Here is an 8,485-nt window from a genome sequence, read left to right on the forward strand (position 1 = left end):
AGTCTCTTAACCTAGGACCCATGTGAGGTGGTTTCCAAGGTGCCTTTTTGTGGTAGGGGAGTTCCAATAGGATCCCCTACAAATGCTGTGCATTCTGGCCCAGCAGTAGGCCCCTGGATTTCAGCTCCCCTTGCCCACAGCATTAGAACTAGAATTTCCCTTCAATCATGAATGCTTGTAGTGTGACTTTTCCTGGGGAGATGGGAACAGATGGGAATTCGTGCCACACGGAGATGATAGGCAGAAGGAATGACTCCACTCAAGCATGGCTTAGGAAACCAATGATTTATTGAAGTTACATAGAGGTAGATGGAGAAGGAGCTCTGGACAGGGGCATTGATGACTGAAAGGCAGCTAGCTACATTATCAAAAGCTTTACCCGAGTGTGGACAATGACAAGTGGCAGACAAACCTCCAGAGCTCCCTGCAAGACACGTGGGTGGCGTGACTAGTCAGTGCATCTCTTCTTTCCTGAATTCTTACTACTTTTATAAGACTGGAGAGAGGCTTTAGGAATCCTGTAAGTTTCAGGAACTTTCTGAGACATAGAGTTTGCTTACCCTAAGTCTTAAGAAGCCTCCTTCTAGGAGAAAATGTTTTAATTAGGGGGAAATAGCCACATGATATTAATTCCTCAACCCCCTTGTGTTATTCAGGTTTCCACTGCTGTAGCAAATACTTAAGGTAATTAACTTATGAAGAGAAAAGGTTTATTTGGGGCCATGATGTTGGAGGTTTCAGCCCATGGTCATTTAGCTCCATTTCTTTTGGACATGTGTCAAGGAAGCAAATGGGTGCCTTGCTTAAAGTACAAGCTGCTCATTTTATGACTAGGGCATAAAAGAGAGAAAGAGGAAGGGACTGGGCTTCACAGTCTCCTTTAAGAGCACCCCAACATAACATAAGATGTAAATTTTCCTGCCAGGCCTTTCCTCCTAACCGCTCTGCATCCCACTAGTCCCAAGGCTCTAACACCATGAACCTTGAAGTTTTCCAGTTCCAAACTGCTGTGTCTTCTTTATTTGTGTGGCCTTGTCCACCCATGATCCCTAGAGAGTTACACACACAACACCTTTTGTTCTATTCTCTAAAAGTATGCAAAAACAAACAGACAAGCAAGCAAGCAAAGAACAGCAATAACAACGACAAAACAGGGGTGCTGGTGGAGCTGTGGGGGGCGCATCAGGTGCCCCTTAATTTTTCTGCTCACTTCCCCACCATCGATACATCAAAACACACCAAGCACTCTGTGGCCCCAGGCTCTTGACCTGAAGGTTTTCCAGGCTGTCAGCTGCAACATTAAAGCCCCATTGTAGCAATAACCAATCAAAGTGTAGCCTCAGCATAGTGGGTCCATGTGGAAGGTCGTGGCAGACAAAACTGTCCAAATGTGTGATGGAAACTCAAAACCTTTATTTCTCTCTTTCTCTCTATTGCTTGCTTGAGACCTCAGAGACCTGTAATAGGCTTACCAGAAACCAACCCTTGTTAAAAAAGCCCATCAGGAGTCATGTAAGCTGATAGCATCTGCGCAGAGAAGACCAGGGTACCACACAGAGAAGGAAATGGCCAGAGGCCAGGGTCAACAACTGGGGAACAGGAGTTGAGGTAAGTATCCACCCTTGGGTTGCTTGGCAGGGACCAGTCTTCCCAGGCCTTGGCCAGGGCAACCCGGTTTATTTTCAGTTAATTTGGGTATGCCCTAATTTATTACGGGAGCCTCAAATTTGCATGTCTACTTTAAGAGACCCTAACAAGTACACATAATAAAATGTTAATTTATGCCTTCTGTGAGGATTGGAGTCGAGCACGGCTTTGACGCAACTGCAAAGCAGAAGAAATCTGGAAACCCTGGCAGGCAGGCAGGAGGGTGCGGGAGGGAACGCATGCTTCTCAGGGTTTTAGCAGGGTGGCTGCAAGGAGGTTGGGAAAATGTCCTGGCATTCGCCTCCATTTACAGCCCTGAAGGGACTTTCTATAATAGTCCAGGGTGGCCCTTTTGTCTCAGATCCCTGACTAAACACAATATCGAATAGCACTAAGCATAAAGGAGGCCGGTTGGTAAATACTTGGTGAATTGATTCATAATACTGGGAATGTCTTGAGCACAGACATTTCCTTCCATGGCTCTGGAACTGTCAGGTCTTGCTTAGCTGCTCTGAAGCTCCACGCCCAGCTTCTCTTTAAAGGCAGCAGCCCACGCTTGCACACGTGTGGCATTTATGGAAACTCTAAATGGCCACTCCCGCAAAGGAGCTCTGGATTCTTCAGACTTTACCCAGGGCACATTGTCCTGGGAGATGTTTCGCATCTGTTGTGGTCAGTGCCTCCTCTTCTGATGCCATCCTCACGGCTGAGATTCTAGAGCAGGGGTTCTCAACCTTCCCAATGCTGTGCTCGTTTAATACAGCTCCTCATGTTGTGGTGACCCACAACCATAAAATTATTTTCATCGATATGTTATAACCATAATTTTGCTACTGTTATTAATGATAAGGTCAACATGTACATTTTCTGATAGTCCTATGAAACAGCCATTTGATCCCCAAAGGAGTCACAGCCCACAGGTTGAGAACCACTGCTGTAGTGTCTCTTAAACTGGTCCTATTATTCAGAACTGTGCTGTTTATTTACATCTCTTCATTCATACCGACACTGGGATTAAAATACACCAGCAGAACTTCCGGTAGATTTATGTAACCAACTTTTGGAGCTCCTGCCAAACCTTTGATACCACTTTCCTCCAAGAACCATTCCTTTCTCCACAAAGGAAATCCCAAGTAACCAGGCATGCCAAAATCCAACCACCGTGGTCATGGGTTGCATCAGGGACCCCCTTGGGCAGCATAGGGTGAGCACTATTTTCCTCTTAGGAATTATAACCGGACTTAAGAGAGTTGAGTTGAGGTGAGTATCTGTATCGGGCATGGAGTTTGGAGGTAAGGAGGCTATCTGCTAAGAGAATCAAGACAAGCCAGGATATGCGGTCAAAAAGGAAAAAATAAAATAAAATACGATCTGCATAGATTTGGGTGTCCTTCATGCTGCTGGGGTTCTGAGGGTGACTCAGTAGTCTTTCCAATAATTTCCTATTCATTGATTGGGTTTATTTGGCTAGATTTCTGATACTTGCAAAAGGACTTTCAAAAGACATTATGTTTTACCACAGAGTTCTGTTGCTGTAATCAAGACTGTATCTCTCACTGTATTGTCTCCCACTACAGGGTTGACTGCCCAGCTTCCGGTGGTCTATGACACCACCATCACAACTCATGCTTGTGTGTGTGTGTGTGTGTGTGTGGTGTCCAGAGGTCATCCTCTAGTGTCATTTCTGGGCAGCTCCACTTGTTTTTGTGATGGGCCAACGCTGGTCTGGAACTCACAGAACAGTTGAGGCTGGCTGGCTATCGAGCCTCAGACAGTTTCTGTCGCCTTGTCCCCAGCGCTGTGACTACAAGTATACATGGTGCTGTACTTTTCACGCCGGTCGATCAGGGGACAGAAGTCATGTCTTCACGTTTGTGAGGCAAACGCTTTCTTTACTGAGCTCTGCTCAGGCCCTCTTTCTTATACCTCTCTAAACCTTCTTTGATGCCTGGGTTGGAATGGTCTTTCCTTTCTTCTTGGCCATACATGAGACCTAGATTAGACACTGAAAGCTTCGCCTTTTCCCATGAAGCAATAGAAATGACCACATTGGAGAAAGTGAACTCCTGGTGGGCACAGCGCTTATTTACAGCCATGAAAATTTTACCCAATGAAGAAATGGGCTTAAACTCTGAAGAAGGGAACAAGCTAAACTGTGTTCTTGGCTCATTGGGAGGAAGCATCTTCCCTTCATGAAAGTCTGAACATTTCCCAGCCTCTGGGAAGGAGCCAAACAGCATCAGTGTTCTCCCAGATGTAAGGGGCATGGTAGGGTCTGTATGCAAAGAAATCACACACTAACTTTCCAGATCCTTCTCTGTGCGTTCAGTGTCAACGGAATACACTGGGAACTGACGCAGGACTGGCAGAGAAGTCCACCGCATGAGTGGTTTTGCTACTGTCTAATGGGAATAAAGCCAGAGACGCCGGGCTGGAGAGATGGATCAATAACTGTCAAGAGTATTCACTGCGTTCCCACAGGACCCGGGTTCAATTCCCAGCATCTACTTGGTGGGTCACAACCATCTGTAACTCCAGTTCCAGGGAATCTAAAGGCCTCTTCCGACCTCTGTGTGTACCAGGTAAATATATAGTTACCCAGACATATATGCAGGAAGAACACGCCCCCCACAATTACTACTACTAGTAATGATAACAACAACAACAACAACAATAACAACAATAATAATAATAATAATAATAATAATAATAATAATAATAATAATAATAATGCTATAATGCTGCCATAGCTGTTGAATATATTACTGGTGGGAGGCCAGTGGAAATGGGAAACACTGTTGGTAAGCGTGACAGGCACCCTCATTTTAGGTCCATGGAACCACGCCATAAAATAGTTCACACAACATTTGTTACAAAAAGAAGCCCAAAGTTATTTCTTTCAAATTTCAGGCAAAAAAGAAATCTAATCTGTACTTTGTGCCAATCACTGTCACGGTGACCAATCTTCCTTTGAGACTGGAGGCCCTTGCTACCTACCCCTGGGTCTTCTCACTTTTCGTCTTGCACATCGGCTTCCTTGCATTCTTTTTCCCTTATAAGAAGCAGTTTGCAATATGGCAGAGATGGAGAGGGCTGCAGGGAGGACAGGAGGGAGGGAGCTGAGTTAGAAAAAAAAAAAAACAGCAAAAGCAAAGCAGAGACAGAGTTGTGTCCTGCAAACACGACATACGGGATTGTAAGACTTATTTGATGGCCAGGCATATGGAGCAGGTCTCTCGCTGCTTACACTCCCCACTGGATCTCTCCTCTATTCCTTCTGGCTTCCTGTCATCCCTTGCCAAAAGAAATGTTTTTCTGTCATTCTTTGAAATCATTTTAATTCTGTTTTGGAGTGGGCTCCAATTTGTTTAAAGTGAGGGGTTTCACGCTGCTGCAGGAATCGAAACTTTAAGAATTGGGAGTAGGACCTGAAGAGAGACACACTCACTTACAACAATTTGTTTAAAGGCCGTCTTTAAGGTTAAAACTTCTAGGCGCCAGAAGCCCGTTGCAATGCTGAAGATCTCACAGCAGCTTCAAAAACTAAATTTTAAGTCCTCATCCAGATGTGGCAGTAGTGTGTGTGTGTGTGTGTGTGTGTGTGTGTGTGTGTGTGTGTGTGTATGGGGGGCAGTACTTTGCATGTGATAAACCTTGGGGATTTGGTAAATTAGCTACACCAGCCATCTAGTAAAGCACAAGCACACAGGAGGATTGGGTTTGACAAGAGAGTGAGAGGATTCTTACAGGAAGGAAACATGAATCTGTCTAGTTAACTTCACCACAACTGGCCGTGTCGTCTCTGGATTCTTCACCCTAATACCACACATCGAGAAGAGAATGGAACGTGTGTTTTTTGTTTTTGTTTGTTTGTTTTGGTTTTAAATAGTTTTTTTTTTGTATAGAAATAGGCCATCTGAAATGTTAGAAATTTGGAAATCTAAAGAAAGAACGTTGTGCGTCAAAGATTCTAAGCTGTACGACCTAACTCAGTATGAAACACAGAGTAGGACTTTGGACAAAAGCCTTGATTCTTTCTTCCCCGACACCTATGGGTCACCTCAATGCCTGTCGTAGGCAATGGCTTTGGGGAGAAGGGTGAAAGAAGCAAATTCTGGAAGCCATCTGGTTCGTGAGGATAAAGGTAATGTCTGATAACTCAATTCTTCCAAGCCATGCCATTGGGAAATCTCTTCTGGAGATGACCTAGCCTAGATGATCCCAAATTTTTGTCCTCCTGCGCCCCCTAGTGTAGGACGCTTAGTAGTTCCTGGGTCACAGGGTTAATACTGAAAGTCTGCCCATTCTTAACTACCCTCTTGGAGGAAAGAGAGACTTGGAGGAGAGATGGATTCGAAATAGATTAAAGCTGAGTAATGGATTAAATTAGCAACCGTGAGAAGTCCCAGGCTACACTTGTTTCAGAAAGCAGTTGCCTTGAGTCTGCTCGGGGCCAAGCTGTAGAGAAACTAGACAGAGCTGTCACTGGGTAAACCAGAGCATCTCAGACTTAAAAGGCACGCCTGCCACCAACAGGGGACCTGGTGGACATATAGAATTTTGATTGTTTCTGTGTGGGTCCTCCGCTCTGTGCTTTTACCATGCTCTCAGAGGGTTGGGGGTGTAAAGGACGCTGGCCCAAACCTGACTTTTTCCTCTAGCGTGCAGAGCGATGGATCCCTTTATACAGGGCCTCTGAGGCTCCATTAACCCTTCCAGGAGTCCCCACATTCACACATTTTAAGCAATTTCAGCTTGCCAGCTAGGTTTTGAGAACCCAAGAAGGATTTCCCAACAGAATTTACTGCTTGTACCAGTGGATGGTTCATCGCCACCTGTGACCTTGTGATTCAGTCGTTACTTTTTCCGTCTAATATTTGCAGGCAAATGGGCTTTAGTAGCCTTTTGTTTCTTCTCTGAGTCCCTCACAGTGCAGGCTGCATGGGAGACCACTGTAAACTGAGCGTGCAGCTTTCTGCCACAGGCGTTGCCTCAGAAGTATGTATGCTCTCCTTGCAAAGAATGAACTTTGGTTCCGAAGGCGGAGAGGACAAAGGGTTGGGGCAGCCTTGGGTGTCATAAAGGGAATCTCCCTAGCATATCTAGGGAGAATTTGGACATCTTGTAACATTCATGATAAATATTCTTTGGCCTTGGAACTTTTACCCAAGACTCTCCTTAAAGCTAAGGATTCTTCTTCTTTTGACTTCTATCGAAGTTCACATAAATGCTCTGTGTGAGAACATCTGGACCTCCAGAGCAGGGGAGGAACAGACCAAATAGGTAATGAAAACAGCACATGCCGTTAAAGAAAAAGTATAACACGCTTCTGAAAAATAAAGGTGAAAATTTCAAGTCAAGATAAAATTAGGTCAAGAGAGATTCGAAAAATTCTTCATTGAGATGGATCATTTCCTTAAGAAAGGTGCTGACTGTGATCTCTGCTATGCTGTGGTGCTAAGGGATAGGTCAGACACCCAGTGGATGAGGATATGTCACAGGACAAATATTCATCGAATGTGTGTCACAAGCCGGACATCCACGAGGTGAGTGGGGATGACAGGCTGGACATTTGGTGGATGAGTGTGTATCCCAGGCCAGAGGCCCAGTGCACGAGTGTGTAGCCTGACTGAGAAAGATGCTGATGCAGGGTGTTTCCTGTAGCACTGAGAGAACTGACTGTTGTTGTAATAATATAAAAATAAAACGGTAATGTTGGTCTTTTTCCCCGCTAGGTCCTGCACCGCGGTGTCCCAGGATATCTGCTAGATATCTTGGCAGATACACATCTCAGCTGCACACTTTCTTACACTCAAACCTCACATAAAAGAACACACAACACAATAATCTTTGATCCAATTGGTAAGATACAATTGCCCACTTAAACATACAAAACCCGGTACCATCCATCCCTAGGAACATTAATAACAACCTGTAAATACATAGAGCAGAATATTAACATCACCTGCCATGGCTTCTCACCCTCTCTCTCTCCTGTCTCCTCCTTTCTCTTTCCTAGTCTCCTCCTCTTCCTTCAAACTTCTCTCCCACCCATCCTTCCTTCTCCTTCAATGATAGGCCTCCTTCTATCCTGTACCTGCCCCTCACCTGTACTTTACAAATTCAATGGGGAGAAGGTTCTGGTGAAGTCACCTGAGTTCTGAGTCCTTGACTAGGCAGCTGTCCTTGGGGCAGTGGAATTAGCATCAAAATACAGAAAACTCCAGGGCAAACCACAACAACTGACTGTTTCAAACTTGCGTCTCTTGTTTGTCTGTGTAGAAAACGCTGAAGTGGACAGTGCCCACAGATGTGCATGGTCAGAGGCAAAAATCGCTGTGCATTTACTACTTGTAGCATTTTCAATATTGGCCCTCGTAGGTGGAGCAGAAGACTTCTGAGTCTGCTAACAAATAAGCTATAGTTATCGAAATTAGCAAATCATCGTCTCGACTATCAGAAGTATCAGTCGTGGGAATCAGTACCTACAGGATAGTTATAGTACTTGCCTTTCCATAACCTCCTCTTCGGCATCCCTGAGAGTTACTTAAATACCTCCAGTCAAGAGTACATTCATCTCTTGTCGTAAAGCATTTTCTATTATTAGAAAAATAATTTGCCTTCACTGTTGTAATTTTAGAAGGCAAACATAGACGTATAAAATTAAAAGTTGGAAGTATCTTTACCACTGTCCCCGAGATAGGCCCCACCGACAGTTGGATGGATGCTCCTGTATTCTTCCAGAAATCTGCTCATGTGTTGAGAGCAAATGTACAAACACTTTCATCTTGAAAACACATATTGTGCATATTTTAAAGTTAGATTTATCTTCGTTTGT

At 44.6% G+C, this 8,485-nt stretch overlaps 1 long non-coding RNA gene across 1 annotated transcript in view; it reads left to right on the forward strand.

Annotated features, from left to right (window-relative positions):
* Positions 1–550: 550 nt before the first annotated feature.
* The window catches only part of LOC148006839 (uncharacterized), a 15,223-nt gene continuing 7,288 nt past the window's right edge, over positions 551–8,485 (forward strand). The window contains exons 1-2 of the long non-coding RNA XR_015644658.1: positions 551–1,608; positions 3,977–4,229. This is a non-coding gene — a long non-coding RNA (uncharacterized LOC148006839). The remainder of the gene's footprint in view (positions 1,609–3,976; positions 4,230–8,485) is intronic.

Source organism: Rattus norvegicus, chromosome 1 (genome assembly GCF_021556685.1).
Source record: "Rattus norvegicus strain SHRSP/BbbUtx chromosome 1, alternate assembly SHRSP_T2T, whole genome shotgun sequence".
Classification (NCBI taxonomy): domain Eukaryota; kingdom Metazoa; phylum Chordata; class Mammalia; order Rodentia; family Muridae; genus Rattus; species Rattus norvegicus.